The sequence below is a fragment of the Amphiura filiformis genome, chromosome 1, assembly GCF_039555335.1.
Source record: "Amphiura filiformis chromosome 1, Afil_fr2py, whole genome shotgun sequence".
In the NCBI taxonomy this organism is placed as follows: Eukaryota; Metazoa; Echinodermata; class Ophiuroidea; order Amphilepidida; family Amphiuridae; genus Amphiura; species Amphiura filiformis.
The window spans coordinates 70,120,405-70,144,706 of NC_092628.1; the positions used below are offsets into that span (position 1 = coordinate 70,120,405).

General features: G+C 35.7%; 1 protein-coding gene across 1 annotated transcript in view; it reads left to right on the forward strand.

Annotated features, from left to right (window-relative positions):
• The first annotated feature begins 15,810 nt into the window (after positions 1-15,810).
• The window catches only part of LOC140152242 (carbohydrate sulfotransferase 11-like), a 63,341-nt gene continuing 54,849 nt past the window's right edge, over positions 15,811-24,302 (forward strand). The window contains exon 1 of the mRNA XM_072174555.1: positions 15,811-15,946. The gene's annotated coding sequence lies outside the window, so the exon portion shown is untranslated. The remainder of the gene's footprint in view (positions 15,947-24,302) is intronic.

Here is a 24,302-nt window from a genome sequence, read left to right on the forward strand (position 1 = left end):
CACAATTAACCGGACTACTCGACTGCTCTCAATAGATCACGAACGCACTTAATTATTCCGTAAAATATTGACAGAAACAAAGCAGGTAATAATACACCTACATGTTGGGACTTTTTGGATCACTGGGCGAGTCGAATACATGAGGGACAATGATGCGAATAAACGAATACAATGGCATGTCGAACAATGTAATACAGGCAAAATCAAAATCAACTGAAATTTTAATTTTAGGAATACTTTTTCCGTGGATATCTACTCATACTAACCATAAAAAAGGATGCTAGGATGACAAAATACTCCACTCGACCCACCCCCCACCCCACCCCACCCCACCCCAAAAAATTATCAAATTCTGCCTCTTTAAATTCGTCATTTAAGGCAATTTCACTACATTATGAACACCATCATGTAAACTAATGACAAGCACATTCCATATTTCAAACTGGACCTTTTGTGAAATTTCCTTCAAAACGGACTGATGTTTTAGAATGGGGGGGGGAGCTTCGTACTTGGCTATGGCTTTGGATTCAAGTGTTAAGCAAGAAAACAAATTGTTTCAATTTATACGCTATAAAGGAACAGTAGAATTATAAAGCTGCAACTTTAAGTATTGATTTTCGTGTAACTAAGGTCCTAGTTAAACTATATTGCGCGTATAGACAAATACAAGACAATCTTTTCTTAGTTGTCGGGGTGTGTGTTAGAGTATATTCATTCCACAATTTTCTAGAATACAAATTGTCCTTTAATATTAGGCCTACTTATATTTTCAACATCTAGCAATACTTCTTACAATTTGACAAAATTACCAGATGGGCCAGGTCTTTTGCTTTTGATTTAATATGGCGCGCAGAATTCGGACTACGGTGTGGTTATGGCCCAGCAACGACATCACTGCTGCGATTATTTCTGATAGCTAGAACCCTTTCAGGTGCAATGCGATTGAATTTTCATGAGTATTTCAGCGTTGTGCGATATTTGCAATTGTGTTTATCGAGACACTCCAGGTGATGTGGAGGGGCACTCATCATGCTCATGTGCAGCTCATTTGGCAAACGTCAAGTGGAACACCCTACATAATTAAAGCTCTCAAACTAGTTGATCAAATGAATTAAAATGAAATATGAATCATTGAAATGCATTTTGTAGATGAGACAGATGGAAGGGAATCAATAAAAGGTAGTGTTTTATGATTAGTTATGCGCATTTGAAAGAAGTGGATTGTATTTCTGAATAGTATCCATAAAGGTTAGCGATCTTTCATCAAAATTAAATTGCAGATAATGTTTGATCCCAGCAAATTTGTATGCATAGGAACTAATTATGGCATTTATTTTGCATGACATATATCTCATTTATCATACCTTTCTTCGCTTGTTAGTCAATATAGGTCACGTAGTTATGTCCAAAGAAAATTAATCATGGATACAATGGAGAATATTGCTTGTATATATTGCTATCATATTGCCATCCAACACACATCTCCTCAAATTAATAGCTGAAATTTTAAAGCTCATCACATTGCCGCTAAATTACTTCACTTTAAAAATCAAAAATGAAATCCATTATCAACATGACTACTATTAATACTGTAATTTGGGTCAGAGACTGTCAATAGACCTTTAAATGGTTGAAAAGGTATATATTTGTATTTTTTACATTTCTATCCCCAAAGTTTTGACAAAATTAACAATAGTTTTGCTTCGATTTCATCTACACATCATGACCTGATATGGAAAGTTGCATAATTGTGGATTTCATAAAACTAGATTGAGTTGGCAATATCAGGGTTTTTTCCTTCAAATAAACAACTCTTCTCCCCGGCTTTACCTAATACAACCGTTTTGCAAAGGTACGGTGAGTCAAAATAAACCATGGTTTACACTGAAACAAATATCTTAAATTGGGTGTTTTGCCATAGTCTTCGCATCATTGGTAGTTGACACGACCGTCTGCGACGTTTGATCTTGGTGTTAAGGCAAAACACTGTGACTGATAGTGTCGTTTTACCAGATCAAGGAAGTCCGATTTGTAGGCACCTTCCCTCAACACAGGATGATAATGATGACGAGTATGATGACGACCGCAGATTGAGACTGTTCTTCTTTATCTCACTTTATCAAGTGCGACCACAGTTTTGAAAAATCCGGATGAAGCCGCTCACAGACATATCAAAGTACATTTATCAAATTTTAATTTTCAGAGTCAAGAGAAAATGATTTTCACTGTCGGCACAGATTGATCACCTAAATGTAGTACGTGATAAGTATTACACATTATTAAACCTGCCGCTCTCAATAGATCACTTAAATTAATCCATAAAATATTAAAAGAAACCAAACAATGTACATAATTGCTGCATTTTGGCCCGGATGAGTCGAATACATGAACGACAACGATGCAGATAAATGTATACAGATATCATGATAGTAATCCAGGTCTATCCTATAAATGAATAAATAGCAACATGGGCAAGTACGGCTTGGAATATTTTTGCCGTAGGATCTCAAAACACTAAGATCTAAATAAAGCATGTAATGTAGGGGCGAGTTGTAAACCGAATATCAAAATGGCTTAATTTTTTTAGGTGAAATGACATGTTGTCTGCAACTAGGCAAATCAACATTTTGCTGCATAATTCAGAAGTTAAAAGTGAACACCAATTTTTTTAAACCTAGGCAAATCAACTTTCCCGTTGAGCATGCCAGTAGGAATCTCGCAGGAAAATGTGATTATCACCTATAATTCGAGACCGAATTAAAATGACGAGATTGCGTATAACATGTATATAACGTCCTGCCAACCAGACCGAAAATACCGTACTACATAGGTAAGCAACCAATCACGCCACGCCTTTTGCCCTGACGTCAGAAGCAAAATAGTCTATTTAATTTTGTCTTGTAAATTTTAATCCAAATAGGATTAAGTGTTCAGCTCCCGAGCAAATGCAAAATGTTTTTACAGAAAATGTATAAATGTCGGCTTGACTGCGTGTATTGTAATGTCGGTGATTGAAGATTCATTCTTGCCTGTTTTTATTTCTTGCTACTGAGTGGAACAAATAAGCCAGCAAAGTAGAGTTTTGTGCAACTCTTTAGACAAAAATGTACCGCGTATTATTTTTGTCCAAATAGTGTCTGGTTTATAGCTTGTAGTGATAGAACCGGTGAACTTATTGTGGCTTTCTGCAGCATTATTTTTCGTATTTTGTATTCATGCCTCGTACCTGTTACTGGTACTCGGTTTCCCGCGTGTAGAAATGGCTGCTTACGTCTGTATCTACGAATTATGAATTCAGGACACAACCTATAACTTTCAAGATGTAAAATACCCGGTTAAACGCAAAATAAAATACGATATTTTATTAATAGTATACAGCCTTTTCTTTATCTATGGTTTCCCCTTCCAGATATTTTTAGAGCAAATGTGTGCCGGTTGAAAATAAATGTACGTCAGATCGAATCTACAAGTCCCTTATGTTGAATACAAATAGTAGGTCTGCTGATTTTTAAAAAGCGAAAACTGACTTAATGTAAACATGCATGGTTACACAACAGCCTTATAAAGTGCTGGAGGAGACAATATTTAGAATTTGCAAACTTTAAACTTTGATCATTAACCATGTTTAATATTGGGCCATAAAAAAGCGAGAAACATCACAAACAGGTCTTGTAAAAGACTTTCAAAAATAAAATTAATTCTGACAAATTTTTGAGTATAATGATTGCATCAAATGAACACACTTAGAATTTTTTCAATTTGAGGACATAATCAGATAAGAAGAAGAATTAGCTTGAGTAATATTACATTATTATTTTGGTATGATTAAATTAAAATATGACTGTTTGATGATTGGACATGGCAATTGTGGAAATACAAACAGTTGCAATGGAATAATACATAATCTAAAGTCAATTATCACACGTTATTATTTCAAATGCCAACTGTGGACATTGACATACAGATATTTCCCAAGCTTATGTCATTATTACGACTATTGAAATTTAATCTAACTATCTAACTTCACTCATTTTAAGCTTTACACTAAGATACCCTATGTTTAAAGTAATAAAGTAATGCATTTTATTTCTACGTGCAATGACAAACAAACTAAATCAATTCCTATAAATGAACAGTAGAATTGTAAAGTCGCAGCTATAAAGATTTATATGTAAGTAACTGAGACCCTACGATTGCCCAGTAAAACTTTCTTCGTATGGGTAAAATTTTAGAATATATTCATTCCACAATTTTGAAGAATACAATTTGTCCTTGAATAACCCAGCAAACACAAAACGTTTTCGACATCATTCGCAAAAGGTTATAAAAGGTTGTCAGAAAACGTTTAAATGTCGGGTTATATAAAGGGTATATTAAGAGTATAAAACGTTTTCATAACCTTAAAAACATTTTTGACAATCTACTGCTCAGCAAACAAAAATGTTTTACAGAAAACGTTTAAATGTCGGGTTATATAAAGGGTATAAAAACGTTTTAATAACATTCCAAAAACATTCTTGAAAACTTGATACAAAACATTCTAAACAGAATGGTTTTTTGGGGTTGAAAAAATATTTTGCGAAAAATGTTTGCCCAAAATATTTTCAATAACGTTTTAAAAATGTTTTCATGACCTTTATATAACCCGACATTTAAATGTTATTAAAAGGTTTTGAAAAAAACATTTTAAGAACATTTCTGTGTTTGCTGGGTTCAAATATTTTAACATAATGTTATTTAAGTATTGACACAATATTTGGCAAAAATGTTTGCAAAAATAGTTTCCAATAACATTTTTTGAAAACATTTAAAAATATTATTGTAGTGTGTTTTCATACAAAACGTTTTAAAACGTTATCATTACCGTACCTTTATATAACCCGACATTTTAATGTTATTAAAACGTTTTTACCTAAACCAAAAGCCAAAATATAACTTATTTAAAACGTTTTTGTGTTTGCTGGGAAGACTGTTTTTACAAGACTCTGCGTGTTGTCACTCATATCATGAACGCATTTGATCGGTCTTCTTTTGTTTCCAATATCTTAGCAGGATTACTGACAATTTGGCAAAAACGACCAGATGGACCAGGTCATTTGCTTTTGATTTAATATATCGCGCAGTAAGGGCTAAAGACGGACTACGGTGTGGTAATGCATAATGGTCCGGCAGTGACATCACTGCTACGGTTATTTCTGATAGCCAGTACTCTCTCAGGTACAATGCGATTGAATTTTCATGAGCATTTCAGTGCTGTGAGATATTGGTAATTTTGTTTATCGAGACACTCCAGTGATTCGCCAGTGCGGAGGGGCACTCATGTGCAGCTCATTTGACGAACGTCAAGTGGAACACCCTACATATTTTAAGCTCTCAAACTATTTGAACCAATGAATTAAAATGAAATATGAAATTGAAATGCAGTTCGTAGATATAGAAGAGGAATTCATGTCAATAAAAGGTAATTTTTTATGATTTAGTTATGCGCATTTGGAAGGAGAGAATTATATTTCTGAATAATATTCATAAAGGACCTATTGCACAAACATAAATTGCAGATATAATCCCAGCCAATGTGTATGCGTAGGATATAATGATATAATGTTATTTAATTTGCATGAAAATGGTTCTCAGCTGGTTTGCCAATGTTTAAATGATCTTCCCACAGACATGGCAGGAACTCGAAAACGACAGTTACGGCTTGCACAAGTTCCACAACCCCACGTCAAGCTGGTATAACTTTCTACAAACTTTTTGGACGGTGCAATATTTGCTCTAGCCTTTTAGGTAACAAACTAATTTAGACTTTTTCCATCGTCTCTAGAGCTGCCTACGCACTCCCTTCATTGGCTTTCCATCTTTAAACAGATCCGGTGGCATCAGATCAGATGCACATGAATGAATCACGAACAGATATGCACAAGTATCAACATAACGATTTGCCTAAAGCATTTCATCACCCAACATACATCTCCTCAAAAATTGCTTCTTACCTGTGAAAATTTCAAAACTAATCGAATTGTCGTTATATTTATTTATCATGTTTATACTTTTAAAATTATAAATGAAAATGCTCACATGCAGTGCACAACCCTCTATAAGATGAAATATTATTGTAATTCAATATGTTATTGGGGCAGAGGTCTATGTCAATATACCAACCTATTTTTCTTTTCATTTTCTGTCTCCAACTGACGTTTTGAAAAAACGACACCACAGCTCCGTTTCAATTTCAAATTACGTTTTTATGATCAAATTATGATTTTTTTCAATGCCTTTGATATGGATACAACTATGGAAATATAACAAAGGATTGAGTTGAAAATAGGTTCATTTTTCCGTCAAATAAATAAGCGCCTTTCCCGTTAGCTATTACGAAAATTGTGGCAAACCAAATAACACCAAAGTAACATCCTTGAGTGTATTCGGGTCAATTGTAGCTGACACGAACAACGTTTAAGGCAATATATGGGGTTCATGTCGTTTTACCAGATCAAGGATATCCGATTTGCACTACTCGACTATGTTTTCAGCATACATGTAATGATAATGATGGTGATTATGATGACGACCAAAAGACTAAGAAAACGTTGTTCATTTATCTCAATTAATCAGGTACAGTCAAAGTTTTAGAAAATCTGTCACATGTTCCGACCATCAGACAGTGTTTTAGTGATTTATTATTTTGAACTTACACAGAAACTCCATTATCATTTTCAGAGTCAAGGGAGAATGATTTTCACTGTCGGCACAGATTGGTCATCTAAAGACAGGGCGTGATAAGTATTACACATTATAAACCTGCCGCTCTCATTAGATCACGAACGCACTTAAGGGCTGGGGTATGAACGTTTGGACAGTATTTATTGTGGGACATTAGAGCACATCAGACATATCGAATTGCATTCTGAATACGAAGAATGTCATTCTGATATCAAATAATTTTGAATTTTGAAATTCGCAATTCAATACACATTTTATGGCAAATCATTAAAATTGATATTTTTGATATTTAACAGTACTTGAAGTAAACTTTATAAATCTGATGATTTATACTTAAAGTGTATGTAGGTGGGATGAAAAGCCGACGATCAATTGAAAATTTTGACCTTTCGTATTGAAGATATGGATTTTTTTCCCAAAACACCAAAAAAATTAGGTCTTTTGGGAAAAAAATCCATATCTTTAATATGAAAGGTCAAAATTTTCAATTGACCGTCGGCTTTTCCTCCTGCTACATACACTTTAAGAATATGTCATTAGATTTATATAATTTACTTCGAGGACTGTTATATATCAAAATGTGAAAAATATCAAATTTTATAATTTGTCATAAAATTTGTATTATATTGTGATTTTCAAAAAATTAAAATTATTTGATATCAGAAAGACATGCTTCGTATTCAGAATGCGATTCGATAGGTATGTGGTGCTCTCATGTCCCACAAAAAATACTGTCGAAACGCAATAAACGCTCATTTTAGATCCCTTAACTAATCCATGAAATATTGACAGAAACAAAGCAGATAATAATACACCTACATGTTGGAACTTTTTGGGCCAATGGGTGAGTCGAGTACATGAGGGACAATGATGCGGATAAACGTATGCAGACAAATAATGAATTCGAATATTGATGAGGTCTAGATTATAGATAAATACACACATAGCCAGGAGTTTCGCGGGGGGACGATGTCTCAGTGTGACTTGTCTGTGTTTTCCAACTTCTTTAGTTTCGATATGTCGACACTGTGGTTAGGGACGCACCATAAGACTTCAAGGGGGGTAGGAAGTTTGAGTCGGGACAAAAAAAATTTTCACCGTCAAATGCGGCAAGAGATTTTTTAATTTTCATGCATTTATATACACAGTTAGGTGTGGAAAGTTTTTTTTTTTTTTGTAGTGGGGAAGTTTTTTGTTCAAACTTCCTATTAACCCCCCATTGAAGTCTAATGGTGCGTCCTTTATAATAATATTGACCATATTGACATGTCGAGTTGTTACAATTCGCTGCATTTTGAGATGACGAGTTGCTTTATTCATAGACAAATAGATATTTTGCTGCATTTTTTTAATAAAATGCCAGAGCGAACAAAAGCCTATGAGGAGTGACCAAAGAGCTTTTAAATAGAAATAGAGTCGCAATAGATTATATAATCTTTTGTTCGTTTGATGCCGATTAGAAGTTGCGACAGGCTATTCATAAAAGTGGTACCATTATTTCGAATAAAGGGGTTCCGCCATTAAATTGGTCACTGATCCGGCATCATATTAACGCTCTACACAACAGACGAGTATCAATAAGTGACCACACTACAGTCATGTGTAAGGGCAGTCATGTGTAAAGTGGTACCATTGTACTCACGTATCCCAAATGTGTGCTTGTGTGGGTCTGAAGTATATAAGGAGGCTTTAGCTGTCGATGCAATCATCTTTACCACCCACCTGACGTTAGGCGTTTCATTTAAATAAATTGAATGCTCTCGCTGATCGATTACACATGGCTGCCATGTCCAGTCCATATATCTATATTACACTATAATGGTAATCGCTATACGTATACATGTAAGTATAAGTATAGGCCTATAAAAAGCTTATAAAGGTTGTTTTTAAGAAATTTCCATTTTATTTTATTTTAAGAAGGAGATTGGTATAGAAATAGTGGCGTACCCAAAGAGGGAAGGGGTTTGGGGAGGGGCAGATTCACCTCTGTGAGAAGTCTTGGGAGGGAGGAGGGAGGAAGAGGGAGGAGGGATATGGAGAATGAGAGAGGGCTGGAGGAAGAAAGAAATAAAAAGATATAATAAAGACAAGTAGATAAATAGAAATATAAGGAAAATGATGGGAATGAGAGAGGGAGGGTGAGAGTGGACAATGAGAGCGAGGGAGTGATAAAGTGTAGGCCTAGGAAAGAATAAGTACAGAGAAGGGGAAAGAAAGGAATGATGAATACATTTAATAATAATTATTAGGCCTATATAATAACTAAACACATAACAGCACTGGGCAGCCATTCGATGATGTCAATGCCTTTATTCGTTACGTAATTAAAACGCCCATTTCACACCTACCAAACACAACTCACCCAATTTCGCAAACTGGACGTTGAATGTACACTCTCATGAATATTGATTGGCAACATTTTCCAATATGTCAGCGCTCTAATCGGAAACAATAGAACAATAGACCCTGCAGAGCGTTGGGAGTGACTCACTCAAGTCAAGAACTTGTATAGGCACCTAGGCACTATAAAAGACAACCACATGTGCCGACCAGTGGTTCACAGCAGCTTAGGAACAACAAGATTGAAGGGGTACAGTAACTTAAGCATCAGACACATGAAATGAGATGCTTATGCACTCTGCTCTTGAAGGATGGTGTGGCGTTGTCAGTTACGTCTCCGACTACTCCATCTGGTAGGCTATTCTAAACGTGAACTGCAGTGGATGAAGGTCCTGTCAGTAGATATGGTTCTAGAAACTGGTAGTGTGAAAGCATGGCAAGGCATGCACAAGCTGGAACGGGTACCTCTTCTGACTACAAATGGCTTTGGTAGCAATGCCTTCAGATCTGGTGGGCACAAGCTGGTGCGCATTTTATAGAGGACTGATGCTGCAGCAACTTGACGTCTTTGATGGAGAGATGTGATGTTCAGCTCTGAAATCGCTTCCTCTTCGCTCACACCTATGATTCGAAGGCGTATTCTATCACACTGCGAACTTTCGCCTTGTAAACGGTTGCTCTGCCTCTCACATCAAGTTTGTTTGCAACTCTCCTCAGATCGTCCAGTTTCTGTCCTGCTCTAGATGAGACGTTGGAGATGTGCTTTATCCAGGTCATATATAGTTATATGGTGTCAATTGTGACTCCCAGGATCTCCAGCTCCTCTTTCTCAGCCAGTTTGGTGGTACGAGCAAAGGCCAGTATATCAGACCTTGTCAAATGCTCCTTTGATGTCCAGGGCAATCAGGCGCACTTCGTTGCCTCTGTCCAGGGAGTTGGACTACCCTTGAGTCAGAATGGTGAGGATGTCAGTTGTGCTGTCTATCTAAGCTGAAATCTGTTGGTTTCCAAGCAGGTACTTCTGAAGTTGGTTCTGTACATCAGCCTCCATGACCTTGTTGATGATGCAGAGCAGAGAGATGGGGCGGTACATAGATGGATTCGACTTCGAATCGCTCTTGTGAATAGGGATGACAGATACAGTCATCCATTGGCTTGGGAAAACTCGAGAATCAAAGCTCAAACAGCAGGCTGCCCAGCAAACACAGATATGTTCTTAAAATGTTTTTAAACGTTTTAATAACATTTAAATGTGGGGTTATATATATGTCATGAAAACGTTTTTAAAACGTTATTGCAAATATTTTGAGCAAGCATTTTTGCAAAATATTTTATCAACCTCAAAATAACATTCTATTTAGAATGTTTTTATTAAGTTTTCAAAAATGTTTTTGAAATGTTATTATAACGTTTTTATACCCTTTATATAACCCGACATTTAAACGTTTTCTGTAAAACATTTTTGTGTTTGCTGGGTGAGTGGTCTTGCAAGTTCTGCGCTGCACTCCTTCAGGACTCTTGCATGGATTTCGTCAGGACCAGTAGCTTTGTCTGGTTGCAGATTCCTGGCTTCCTTACATCTTTGACCTTGAAGGCTGTCTTTTCCATTGAGCACGTTGCTGAATGCTGAACTTCAGGAGCAGATTCTTCTGCGCTGGCAAGCTGACATTAAGCGGCAAAGTTTTGGCAGAATTTTTCAGCTTTGTCTTTTGATGTAGTGTAGCCTTGACGGCCATATATAATGCTTACCAGCTAAGGTGTTAACAGTGTTCCACCGTTTCTTGCTGCTAAGCCTACCATCGGAGATTGCAGTGGTCTTGTTTCCAGTCTTCTTGATAACGAGCTTTGCTGGTATGACAATCTCCATAGCATCACTGATGATAGTGGTGATGTTGCTGCAAGATTGGAGCGCAAGAGACAAGTCTGGAGATACGAGAAAACCTCTCATTCCCCAGTAGACGTCAGCCTTGTCGTACTGCCACACTTTGCGCTCTTAGGGTTTATCCCTGTACAGCAGCACGTTCAGTTTAAAATGAACTGGACTATGGTCTGAAGTACCTAGTCTTACATGTACTGTGCAGTGTGCAGGTGGCATCAAGATCAGTGATGACCAAGTCCAGAATCTGTACTTCCCGGGTAGGTCCTTTGACAAATTGTGTTAGACCAAGAGCATTACACATCTCAAGTATCTGACGTCCAGCAGCATCTGTTGTACGGCTGCCAAGCCATTCTTCGTAGTGGACATTGAAATCTGAATTGTTCATTGAATTCAGAAAGCTTTGACAAGGTGGTGGAGTTAAGATATCTGATAATATCACTGTTAGCACTAGGTGGGATAGACAGCAGCAAAGAGTATTTTCTGTGACTTCATAAGATAACGAGTTGTCTATTATAATCTGCATAGAACTCACAAAATCGCATAAATGTTGAAATGTTAGGTTTTCTAAAAAAAAAATCGTAAAATGGTGGCAAAATGCCGAGTTCCCAATCCTGTATCCAACCCAGGAAGTCGTCTTATTGTTAGAACGATTGGCGAAGTAAGGAGCTAAAATATGTAAAACGTGTCTCGTCAGTGCTACAATGTACTCGCTTCCGTAAATATGAGTTTCACACTGAACTGAAACTCGGAAACTGTGACAGATTGTTATAGTGCACAAAAGGAATATATTTATATCCCGGTTCTAAATACAGTTTCCTTCAAAAGATTGTTATGCTTTATTTTAAAATGTATAGACTTCCTTAAGGGGCATTTCGTGATCATTGCCTCATCCCACACTTTTCTAAAAACAGTTGAGATTTTTATATCATCGGAAATCTCTGGTTGCATAAATATCTTTGTTTGCCAAAAATTTCTTGCAGATTCATTCGCTTAGCAAAAATATCGTCAAATTTGTATTTACCATTTTAAGTAGGCCTACTGTTAACAGAACGACATTAGCACAATCTCCCATCGAAAAATATTATGCATAAATCATGCATAACTCGGAAACGCAGAATCAAATGAAATTTTGGGAATAAACTTTTTCGGGGATATCTACTCAAAATAGGCTACTCATTTAAACAAAAACCTCCCTCCCTCATCAATTCATGAAAATCCTCTGAATGTGAACCAAAACATTAATTTTATACGACCTTCTGTCTTTGAGAGCACATCACGGCACATCAAATTGCATTCTGAGGCGAGGAATTCCATTTTGGGTCATTCTGATATCAAATAATTTGCTTTTTTTTTCCAATTCGCGATATAATACAAATTGTATGGCAAATTATTAAAGATTGAAATTTTTGACATTTATGATAATCGCATGTAGCTGAAATGAGAAGGCGATGAAAAATGTTGACCTTTTGTATTGAAGATATACACGAAGTTTCATAAAAGACCTTTATATCTAATTATAATGGGACTATATGCAATCTGTATAGTGTATAATTATATTGTTTCAACTTCCTAGCTTAAAATTTGATTTGAGAGTAAATAACCATGATGAAATATTACCACCAAATGATCGATCCGGGCATTAGCTTTATAACGTACCCACTATAATAGTGCACAAAACATCAAAACTACAAATTTAACTACAATACAATAATTTTATGTCAAATTATTAGAAATTGAAATTTTTGAAATGTTTAAATTAATATTTACAATATTCGAAGTGAACTTTATCAATCTAATGATATGTACTTAAAGCCATATTGTAACATTTGCTGATGAGGACATACCCTGCAAAATTCGAGACTTTAGGTGTTGTAGTTTTGTCGAAAATGTTTCTTGTACAAACATTAAAATTTGGTATCGCTATAAATCGTGTCATATAAACAAAACGGTAAATGCTAATTCCTTGAGTTTTCACACAAGGTCACTAATGGATATATTATTTGTAAAATGTTTTAAACCCTAAAAAGTTCAACTGGGTTCTTAAATAAAAACTGGATTCTTTTCTCTATTGCACTTTTTTTTTACTTACCCTGTACAATTGGACGTGACATATCATTTATAGACAATGCGACTAGAAAAGGATTTTAATACTATAGTGTATTTATTATGCAAATAAGCGGTTTCCTTGCTCCACGGTGTATCGAGAACTTACCCTTTATTATGCTAAATAGCATTCCAAATTTTACGTGTTAAAGGCCACACTGTACATACCTCAGTAAACATCTAAAGAGAAGATAGCTGTGTGCAATGAGCACCATTGGCCTGTTTGCCAAATATGGGCATTATAGCCAAAATTTATGAATATTGCAAGGTACATGAAGGGAAAATATCCGGGTGGTATCTAAATTTTGCTCGAATATACCTTATTATCGATACCATCGAGTGAGATTGATATTTTTGTGAATGAACTGTAGTATGAATGGTAGCAATGGCATTATCGGGCCTTCACTTCAAAATAGTCAAAATACTTGGTTTAAATTACATCGGTACGTGAGTCGGGTTTTTAAAGTTTTTTTGCATTGAAATAAGTAGATATTCAAATCAATATTAGGCCTAGCCTAATTGTGATATTTTGGCTTTCGAAGTGAATACGTGCAGTTGGCCTATACCTATATGAGTGTGTGATTATTACGTACGTACGGGTGAATGGGAGATGTCCTGCAACTTTTTCTAATCATACCAAAAAAATAATAATAATAATTAAAAAAAAAAATGCAATACTATTTCTTTTCTTAGGGAATTATATGGCTTTAATATGTAGCTGGGATGAAAAACCGAAGATGTACATTTTTCCCCAACTTTTTTAGGCCTACCACAAAAAACTAGAGCGATAACCGCACCATAGCTGAACCATGTGGCTTCAGCAGTATAGGGCCTATTGTGGTAGGCCTATACCTACCACTGTCACCCGGAGTCTGTAATGGACATAATCTCAAAATGCTACAAAGGTATGACCGCCCGCGTGGTGTTAATGAAAGAGGAAAAGTAAAGAATGACTGTATGACCCCCTTAATGACCTTAAATGAATTTTAAAATATTTAAAACATGTTAAGAATGTCATAAGGATCATTGCATTTAAATTTCAGTTCAATTGAAGCATTTTGAAAACTTGACCTTTGACCCCTTTATTGCTCCTTAATGACCTTTAATGAATTTTGAAATATTTTCAACATGTTTAGAATGTCATAAGGATCATTGCGTTTAAATTTCAGCTCAATCGGAGCATTTTGGAAAACTTGACCTTTGACCCCTTTATGACCCCCTTAATGACCTTAAATGAATTTTAAAATATTTTTTAAATGTTTAGAATGTCATAAGGATCATTGCATTTAAATTTCAGCTCAATTGGAGCATTTCGAAGACCTTGACCTTTGACCCCCTTTATGACCCCTTAATGACCTTAAATAAATTTTTTGAATGTTTTAAACATATTTAGAATATTATAAGGATCATTGCATTTAAATTTAAGCTCAATCGGAGCATTTTCGGTTAAAATGACCTTTTTTGACCCCTGTGACCCCTGGATGACCTCTGACGTTTGAAAATATTTTTATTATATTCTTTATGTTTTTCTCTTTACCTTCGTGGCATTTAGAGATATGTCCATTTCAGACCAAATGGTTAGTCAGTTAGTAAGCTAGTAAGCTAGTAAGCTAGTAAGTAAGCTAGTAACATTCATTCATATAGGCTGATACCATTTCATGGTTCAGCAAAAAATATGTGTGAAAACGTCGCTATCCGAGCCCTTAATTTCTAATGTTCCTAACTTCATTTTTATAATTGAATAATTTTCTAAAAATGTATTGATGATTTAATGTTGAGTGGAGGATTTCGTGATCTTAGCATCCTCTTTTTATGACATTTTTCAGTAGCTATAAAAAGAGGAGGATTTCGTGATCCTAGCATCCTCTTTTTATGACATTTTTCAGTAGCTATAAAAAGCTTATTCCCAAAATTTCAGTTGATTCCGATTTTGCGTTTGCGACTGATGCATGATTATGTGTAGGCTATAACACTGCTCCATAGCCATAGGCAGCTATTATTAGGCCACTGTTGTAATTTCGTTCTGGTATCATAGGCCTACCAGAATTCAATTTTTGGTATATAAACATTTAATATGTAGCCAGAGTTTCCAGTGGTATAAAAATCTCAACTTTTTTTTAGAAAAGTGGGGGAATCGAATGAGGCTGTGGATCACGAAATGCCCTTTTAAGAAGGCGTTTAACAAATTTCCATTTCGGGAAATCCCTGGGAAGTCTCTGTTCACATATTATACGCTACACAAAACTGCTAATTTATCTATTTTTAGTCCCAAACTTGTCGTTCTTTTTAATGCGCAGGTGTATTTAAAAATACAAATTATTTACAAACATATAGGCCTATATCAAAACAAGCCAGAAAAAAATCCTCAAAATACTAGTATGACTAATGTATCACGAACTCCTCCTTTTCGTCAAACAAAATAAAAAGCCAGAAAAAAAAATCCTCAAAATATCCCGAAATCCTAGCCCCTTGATTTTCGTCAACACCGACCGGCACAGATAAGAGGCATTCTCACCAACAAATGAATGTGTCGCCACCCCCTCCCCTCCCCACCCCGGTCTTGTAATTATCGTGACAGTTTTGAGGTTTATCCCTATAAAAAAAATGAATATCATATATCAAAATCGAATCAACTTCAGCTAATTTTGCCCATGTTTTGCCGCACTAGGGACAACCCGACCTTGTGACCCCAGATCAGAGTATAGTTTACATTACCCGCCACGTATAGAGTAGACACACAAGATCTGCACAGTTCACATGTACACTCTCTTGGTGATAATACTACATGTAGGCTATGCGGCTTGGTCTGTTTTGATCTCGGGCATCGTCTTTTTGAAAGCTTTAAAATCGAAAAGCGTAGGCTAGCCCGTGCTAGGCCTGCCTAGTGAATTGTGGAAACCGGTAAGTTTATATCATTTTAGCTTGCTTTGTATAAAGTAATACGAATGTTCAGTGATTCTTTTGATGAAGTTGAAATCGGAAACGCATTGTACATTAGATTGAACTCATGAGTTTATAACAGCTACATACAACAACTAACATGAGCAAAAACAAACATCGTCAGTATCGATGAAAGATCCAGGAAAAGGCCTCAAAAATTATAGGTTGGAATGTGTTGCAGGTTTGTATAATGTGAGGTACGTGTACACAAATAGGGCCTATCATGAGTGTACATCCCGGTATAAATGTAGTTGTACGCACGAGAACTTCCAAGTATTAAGTGGTATACTATGTACAGGCAAGTGAGTCTCTCACTTCTCTGGTATGTAGGCCTATAGTATCACCATGCATTCACAAATACCACTATACCTTGCCATGGTTATCGGAGGTCACATTTTGTCGCTTGTCGCCTTGAGCGATGACAGCTCTGTTGCCATGGTTGTTAGTAGATGTTGTAAACTAACTGGAAGAATACAGCCTTTCTTCCGAAGCTTCCCCGCTTTCATCAGTTCTGTTAAGGCCGTGTAAAATTAATATTTTGGTTCTCGTCCCCTCCCTCCTCAATTTCTGGGATTTGTCAGATGTTTTTTTTTTTTAGATTTTTCAATTTTTTTAGACTTTGGAATGATTTATGAAATTTTCATACATATAAATAAGTTTATTAGAGAACAAGCATCACTTCCAAGTCTTTTTGTGGTACTCTAGGGGGTTTATCCCTCAGAATCTCACATTTGAAAAAAAAAAAAAAGGGCCTCATCGTTTCCTCGAGCACTGTTGGAGAAGACCGAAAACTACTGACAATGCTAATTTTACATTGAAAAAAAAAAAAAAAAAAAAAAACACCTCCCTCCTCATCAATTCATGAAAATCCTCTGGACGAGAACCAAAACATTAATTTTATACGGCCTAAACCATGGAAGCCCGGCATGGAAGTAAGAGATGGTTTTACTAATACCGTGCTTGTAAACAGCACAGACCCTATATGTTCACACCGATAGGCTGTGTATGGATATAATTTTGGAATACAGTCTATGGTTTGGTAATATAGGCCTAGCTACTGCTGCTCAGCCTGCTGCTGTCACAATATTAAAGCAAAATACCCCGCAAAATACATTTTATTAAGTTACTGCACAGATATCAGATGTAGTCTGGTATAGTTTTGAACAGATCATGCAATTAAAATTATTTATTTATAATATCCACAGTAGCAAAAAGCATGACACTGATAAACACATCATTAAAATAAATATATATACTCCTTTATAATAACTTTATAGTAAACTATAGGCCTATTCATTACACTTGACATTTTTTTTTTTTTTTTTTTTTTTCGCTTCCTTGGGCAGTCTTTAATAAATGAGGAAATGACGCGTGACGTATTAATTCTTCTCAATACTGAAGTGGAAGATGTTTTTGATTAATTCTTTAGGCCCCATGACATGACTTTGAAAGCACATGCTTAATATATGCTTTAATTACAACAATGCGGATCATAATTGTAATAAATAGAGGTCTAGTTGATAATCTGCTGCATTATGTATTGTTTTGATATAGGCCTGTGTTTAATATATTGATGTTCTAATATTGCCTATAATAAAAAAAAAGAACCAAGTCACATCACCCAGCCAAATAGGCCTAATTCGCTTAAATAAATTAAAATTGTTTATAAATTGCTTAAAAGTGAAGGATAAGTCAATCAAATTGTCATTTGGTATTTTTGAAATGAAACATTAGACAAAAAACGAAGAAAATTGCAGTATTGACAAAGTTGAAGCCCCATTCAAATGCATTATATAGGCCCACTGACAGTATATAAATTACAGATTACATGTAGCCTAAATGCCTTATTTAGCTTTATTTTGTCTTAAATACGCGGCTTTCAGCTGAACCACTAGCAGGCTATGTTACTCGGCACATATGCATGACAATGACAAAGGTATTAAAATCTGAATTTTGATGATTTTTACGATCGTCTGGATGGGCAAATCACTGAATGGGCCTTTAATAACACTAAATAAATTATACATGTACAAATAAAAAATAAATTCAAGAAGGGGAGTATTACGCACTAGTTGGGAGATACCAGTATGACCTAGATTGTTAATTGCATCTGTGAAACTAAGGTGAATGAAATGAATACTAATTATAAGGTGTAAACAATGCGGGAGAGGTCATATTGTCAATGTTGTTTAATTATAATTAGGGGTGATTGACCCTCTTGATTTGAAAACTTGATTAATATATCGATTAATTACAAAGAAGTGACAATTTCCGATTTTGTGAGGCTGGTTTTCACAACTCATTCTAAGGTAGGTCCGCCTGTACTCAGGATTTATTCGATGAGTGAACAAAGAATTCGGACTTGATAATAATATATAGGACGCTTTTTTAACTTAAGTTAATAGAAATGGACATTTTCAGAAAGGAAGCGGCATAGGGGAGACTGGGGTATTTGTGGCCCCGGGGTAAATGTGGCCCCTTTGTCTTTATCCGGGTGACTTAAGAGTGGTTTTTATGCTACTGTTTGGTGAAAAAAATTATTCAAATGGCATTAAAAGTTTTATGAGGGGGGGGTCTTTTTAGTGGAGCGACATCGCAAATAGCTTTCAAAAAGTGGCAAGTCCAGTAGGTTGGTACTTATTGGTTATATCACTGACTATTTTGTAGGTGTTTGACATTGAAGATTAGCATAACAGTTCCCATTGATATAGCCTAACCATTTAAAAAAAAATTGTTTATTAAAGCTAACTTTGCATATTATGTAATACCCGGCTTGGGGTAAAAATTATGCGTGTTACTCCGTCGGTGCTACGGTACGATCCTCATCGTGCCACACACCATACCGGGGTACGTACTGTGTTATGAACATCGCTACGCGTTCGACCAACATTTCCATTCCGGTAGATTCAAAATCTCGGATTTTGACAAAACTACAACAGCTAAAGTCTTGATTTTTGCAGGGTATCTTAGTTTACTGAGGTACATTACAATCGTGTAAAAAACAGCATTTAAAAAATATTAAGGTATTCCTCCATCAGCAAATGTTACAATATGGCTTTAAGTTTTATAATAAACTGTAATTTCTGGGTGATTTTTTGCCTCCCGCCCACAATACCGGAAAAGCGCTGATTTCATGACAACAGACATCTTTTAAATTCCAGTTAGTCTAAATGGAGGACCAAAGGTCTTTCAACTGACAAGTTTAATAAAAATCCATTGTTTACAGTGTTCAACATATTGTTTGAGGGCTTTAGAGAAATATTTCAAAATAAATTTAATTGTTTGGTTCCTTGAATTATGAAGTATTGATTTTTATCAAAAACCCTGGCCCCTACCATGTTGTCTGCACTTTATATAAATCGCGTGCCGGGCCGGTTTAAATGTTTGGCAGCTGAAATCATCTTTGATGTACACTGTGCAACATTTTGTTATCTAAAAATCTTGACATATAGCTGATTAAATCATCTTGTTGTCTAACGTGTTAATAAAGTGCAACGATTTAGAATAATGTGACAGTAATGTAGTGGCGAAGGTAACATCGCGAGGAAACTAATGTGACAATTATATAAAGAGTGTTTCTCTTTGTCTCTGGTTTTCATCTAGTATAGCCTCATTGAATGTACTTTCAGATAAAGTAATAATGTGAAGTAAAACGGTGAACACTGTTTTGTCGAAGGTTCGCTATGCATCGAAGGTTCGCAATGTTGAACTGGTATATTTTGTATACCGTGTATACCAGAGGGTACGCTATGTCGAGTATGACATAAGGTTTGCTATATCGAAGGTTCGCTAAATAAGGATCGCCTTGTCGAACTCGAAGGTCACGAAGTCGAATATAAAATAATAGCTAATAGCTAGAGAGATGTGCGTGGAATCGAATGTGCGTGGATATGGCAAGCCACATCATTCATAAATGCGAGTTTTGCCCGCTATACTGGTCGAGGAGCCCGCTATACTGGTCGAGGAGCACGCTATACTGGTCGAGGAGCACGCTATACTGGTCGAGCAGCCCGCTATACTGGTCGAGCAGCATGCTATACTGGTCGAGTTTCACCACGCCGAACGGCGAGTTTCACAACGCCGAACGGCGAGTTTTTCTGACGTCGATCTAAAATATTCACGTAGTATAATAATAATAGGCGTACACGTAGTATAGTTGGACTCACTAGCTTACTGAAAATTGGTCGCTCTATGAAAAATGACAGGCCCTACATGTAGCCTATATATCAGGTGTTGCCCTTTGAAAATGTGACTGAAGTTCTGTTTAATGTGTAAAAATGGAAAATAAATTTGAAATATCATAAATGAAATTAAAGGAAAATTGTGCTGTGTTTTATTTTAAAGGTTCTGATCTCTTTTCATTTTCGTATTAGGCCTATAAATTAACGTAAAAATGTTCCCGCTCTTTTCTAGTTACCGGTATTCCTCTTATCATTCTTGACCAGATAGCTCGTGATTTTTATTTATGTGGCCCTTTAAGTATTTCTTTATTTTGGTTTTAAGTGTAGGCCTATATAACATCATATAATATCATCATATACATTTCACTTTTTTATGATTTTTCATTATTTTATTTTTAATTCTTAATTGTGGGCATCCTCTCTGATTATGGTCTAAATGTTTATTACACAATAAAAAGTGCTTGTCAGGAATGTGCTTTGAATTATTGAAGGAAAACACATTTTTTGGGAAAACTGGATTTTTCTTTTTTGAAAAGAAAAATAGACTCTTTTAATTTTTGGATTAAAAAAATAGGCGTAATAGGCCTACATATAGGCCTATTATGGGTCGACCCTGCACATTAGGATCGGTCGGTGGAGTAGGCCCTATACAAGTAGCCTACAACCAAACATTTTTGGTGGTCTTTGAATGCGGCTTTCCTTGTAATGATGCAGTACTATCCGGGGAAATAAAGTAGGAAAATATATGAGACTAAAACCCATTGAGACTAAAACCATGGGCGGCACATCCCCGTATACATGTGAGTACCCGGGGGGGTGTTTAAAGGGCAAAAGAGTGCGCACGAAAAATGAACAAATTTCAGTGAATACCGGTTGACACTTAACCCGATCTTCAATAAATAACATTAATAAATAACCTGACTGATTGAATTTGCAACTAACATTCGTATAAATCAACGATCATGCCCGAAATCCTATGAATGAACCCCGTTCATACAACATTCTGAACATTGTTCAAGTAGCAATACAAATAATACATGCGCGTGTAGGCCTACGCAAAACTAGCAAATCGTGGATCGCGTTAATTGGGTTAAAACTTGTTTAAATGCCCTGTGTAGGCTTAACGGCTTAAGTCCAATCAGAAACGAGAGCAAGAGAACCCCGCTTTTAAAACTTCCGGGCACATTGATTCGTTTTATAAGAGATATAGGCCTACCGAAAAAACTAGATAAAAGACCCACCCCGAAAAAAGTTTACCAAAATTGTTTTTAAACATTATTATAATCCTATAGGCCTACATGTAGTATTTTTTCGTGAACTATAAGTATTTTAGATCGACGTCAGAAAAACTCGCCGTTCGGCGTTGTGAAACTCGCCGTTCGGCGTGGTGAAAACTCGCCGTTCGGCGTGGTGAAAACTCGCCGTTCGGCGTTGTGAAACTCGACCAGTATAGCGTGCTGCTCGACCAGTATAGTGTGCTGCTCGACCAGTATAGCGTGCTCCTCGACCAGTATAGCGGGCTCCTCGACCAGTATAGCGGGCTCCTCGACCAGTATAGCGGGCAAAACTCGCATTTATGAATGATGTGGCTTGCCATACGTGGAATCTATTCAAAATCCCGTCACAGGAGAGTGATTTTGTATAGTTTCACGTATATACGTTCGATACGTACGTTTTGAAATCGCAATCTCTCTAATTATAGGTTTACGGTTCGCTGTGTGGAAATTATATGAAATAATGTTGGCTAGGGTTATGATTAGGTTAGGAATGTTAATTTTAGGGATATATTCGACATAGAGAACCTTATTTCATATTCGACATAGCGAAACATATTCGACTTTGCGGACTTAGCGAACCTATATTTATATTCTATATAGCACACCTTCGACAGAACCTTATTTCACATTCGATATAGCATACCTCGACATAGGGAACCCTTTCACATTCGACATAGCGGACCTTCGAAATAGTGTAATCAATGAAACTATTGAAACTAAACAACGAAGGGATGAAATCAAAACTCGGCCGGCGGTTGAATCGGGTTCCATTGTTTAGAACAATAGAAACCGACTCCAACCGGAACCGGCGGTCGTCCGTCGTTCGAGTTTTGATTTCATCCCTAAGAAACAGACTTGTGACCAATTAGAGAATGTTTCAATGATAGTGATGTTATTACATTAACTTTAAGTATTATTTGTATCTCAGAAATGAATATAAATAAATAGGCTAATAATTTTAAGTAATTAAATTATTTTTGTATATCTGTGTTTTAAATAGGCCAAACTGTAATATTAAGCGCACGCAATTTGTCAGAATAATGAAATAGGACTTAAATGGAATGATTAATGTCATGAAATGAATCATTATGAACGTGAAAACTTTTTTGTGCCAAATTTCTAATTAATGATCATTTAGATATGATTCACATTTGCAGATCATTAAGATTGTGAAGAACTATAGAGCACAGAAAAATAATATTTGACCTTGGTGGTATTATCATCTTTTGACATCCCCAAAGGCTTATTTACAATTTACGGAAATGGACTTGATCGTCGCCATAGGCTCTCTATATAATACGAATAGCTGTAGAGAAAAACATAATTGTTATTGCCAGCTCATAACTCACAATTATTTATTTCAATATAGAAAGAGAAATGAATGTAGCGAAGAGGCAGAGGCCGGGAGGGTAAATGGTTAGAGAGTATATTGCAGAAATGTGTAATCTCATTTGTTATTGTCTAATTTAATTTGGTTTATGTATTAATATTATCATTTAGTGACTCAAAATTGAAAACAAGGTTAGAGTACTATAATTTTATTATCATGCTAAACTTAAATTACATATATAATACAACAATATTCGGAATTTACAGTGAATTTAACGCTTTGCCGTGATTTATAAAAGGTTAATATTTCGAGAAACATTTCATTCTGTTCCAGTAAATTGATACGACTGGGCTCAAATGAAAACCTAGGTTACATTTCGACAAATTGAATTTATGTAATTCTATATAGCGAAGATGTAAAGTAAATGGAACAGTCAACCAATTGTACTGTATCTGGCAAGCGGCTTCATTCTCGTATTCTTCCTCGATGTAAATATTAGTTGCGCCACATTCTCTTCTCTCTCGCCTTCTCTCTTATAGCCTCCCTCCCCTCTCCCTTCTTCTAGTCTGGTTGCGTGTCTGTCTGTCTGTCTGTCGGTCTCTCTCTTTCGGTTAAATTTTCTGTATATGTAACGGTATAGATTTTTAGGGTGATTTTCTTTTTGTTCAACTTTGGATCCAGGGACTTATTCGGGCGATATCAAATGTCCAATCCCGTTACACAAAATAAAATACACACAGATGGAAACTTGAAGATATATACGATGTTATACTCCGGCTTTAATATATGACGATAGAACCAATGAAGATGGATGCAATATAAATATATTTAATAAATATGATGACGATTGAATTGATGTTGACCAGTTGGAAGCTAAGATGGAAGATTTGGTGTTGATCAGTTGAATGCTCGGATGGAAGTGAGGTAAAATTATCTAAGACAAGTTCATATGGGGAAAACACTTGAAAACCAACTTAAGTACCATCTCTACAACAGCATAAATAATATCCCTAACAAAGCATTTACTTAATACAAATCTTAACAATACATAACCTGATAAAGAGATAAAACTTTCTCATGAATAATTCATAAGTAGGTCACCTACCATCTCAAGCCAAAAGATAAGTGGCAATAATTTACACCACACTTAAGTTTTTAGGATAACAATACACACTCATATAAAAGGAATCAATTGCTAAAGTGCTCTTAAAACTTCTTATGAATGGAATAGGCCTACAATAAACAATGAAGACATAAACATTTAAAGTACTCATAAACTTGAGAATCAAAGGATGCAGCATGTTCATGATCAAAAGAGGTGACTGACCTTTTCAAATTAAAGATAAACCATGATCTATTAAAAATAATTTCAAAGACAATAATGATTACGATGGAAAATAACTTAACTTGATGATGATTGTGATCGATTAATTACACAACAGATAGAAATATAATTTGATATATTAATTAAGAATGACACAATCAAAATAAACAAAATAACAAACATGGTAAATAATGATATTACCTAA